Source organism: Octodon degus, unplaced genomic scaffold (assembly GCF_000260255.1).
Source record: "Octodon degus isolate 3935 unplaced genomic scaffold, OctDeg1.0 scaffold00162, whole genome shotgun sequence".
In the NCBI taxonomy this organism is placed as follows: Eukaryota; Metazoa; Chordata; class Mammalia; order Rodentia; family Octodontidae; genus Octodon; species Octodon degus.
In genome coordinates, this window is record NW_004524738.1 from 1,015,139 (window position 1) to 1,016,567 (window position 1,429).

Below are 1,429 nucleotides of genomic sequence, written 5' to 3' on the forward strand. Positions count from 1 at the left end.
AATTTTTTGTTTGAGACAGGGTCTCTCTGTGTAGTCCAGACTGGCCTTGAATTTTCAGTGATCCTCCTGCCTCAGCCTGGGATTATGGGCATGTGCCACCATGCCCAATATATATGTTTAAAGAGTATAATTTTATCAGGGAATAGGAATGGGGAATAAGAATGGCTCCCAAAAGATTAGCGGGGCCCCAAATGGGTTGTCAACAGGAGCCCCCTTCTCCAAGAAAGTTTTATAGAGCAAAGTCATAAAGAGTGGGTGTAACACGGATCAAATGATAATCCACCGATGATATTACAACTATAGCCACTTAGCTAAGATTGGTCTAGTAGTGGCAAGGGCAGATGGATGACCCTATTAACCTTGGCTGATAATCTGTAGTTCTAGTTTTACTCACCTTAGTCTTGGTGGTTGTGAGAGGATCGCCCACCTCTAATAGAGAATGGTTTATTTATATGGCAAATCTCAAAATGGTGGCATCAATACCCAGAAGCTTCCTTAGGGAAGGAAGGTGGCCATTGTGACTTTGATCTCCTCCAGATGTGCCACAGCTGGACTGTGTTCTCAACTGCTGCACGGACTTGCTTGAGGCGCTAGTCCTGTCTGACTGCCCCTAATATTTCTACCTAGCTTAGCTGTCTATAATATTCCCCCTGCTGAAGAGTTAACCCTAAATGCATTTAAGGGAGAAGGGGGTGTAGTTTCCATCTAGCTGCTTCGAGCTGAGAAGGATCGGTGAAGGGGAAGCCACAATCAGGGGCCTTCCTGGGGAGAAGTCCTGTTGCTCTTTAGGAGTTATAACTTCCCTGTCCAAGGTCAGCCTTCTACAAGTGGATCCACTAGAGGAGTCTGCACATGTGTTGGTAGTTCCTGCTGCATGACCACCTGGAGTTTGGCAGCCTCAAGGTTCGGGGATCCTGTAGAAAAGTCCCCCCCATGTTCTGAGTCCTTGTTGAACTTGGCTGTCTTCTTAGCCCAGTTACTTTTCTAGTTCTGGTCTCCAAACAATCATGGTGGTTTTAGTAGTTCAGCCTTTCCTTCCAAAGTTCTCAGTGGGGGCTGGCCTGATAGCTCAGCAGACTAAAGTGTCTGTTTAGGCAGAGTACAATGGCTGGGGTTCAATCCCCAGCATGCCATGCCAGCCTCGCTCTCAGTGTGCTGAGACGGTGATTAAGGCTATGCATGGTGGCATGTGCCTGTAATCCCAGCGCTTCGGAGGCTGAAAACAGGAGGACCACTATGAGTCCAGTCTATGTAGGGAGACCCTGTAGACCCCCGTAGACCCTGTACTAAAAACAGGGGAATAAAAAAAAGGTCTCAGTGGGACCTTCAAGATGATATTATGGAAAAACATGTAACCCTTAACCCATGAGTTGTCAGATATGCTGAGCTCATGTTCCCCAAAGTTGAAGAATGAATTCTAAGGAATAAC

The 1,429-nt window shown here is 46.7% G+C and overlaps 1 protein-coding gene across 1 annotated transcript in view; it reads right to left on the minus strand.

Moving 5' to 3' along the window:
- The window catches only part of Tex37 (testis expressed 37), an 8,900-nt gene that overhangs the window by 2,497 nt on the left and 4,974 nt on the right, over positions 1 to 1,429 (minus strand). The window lies entirely within an intron of this gene.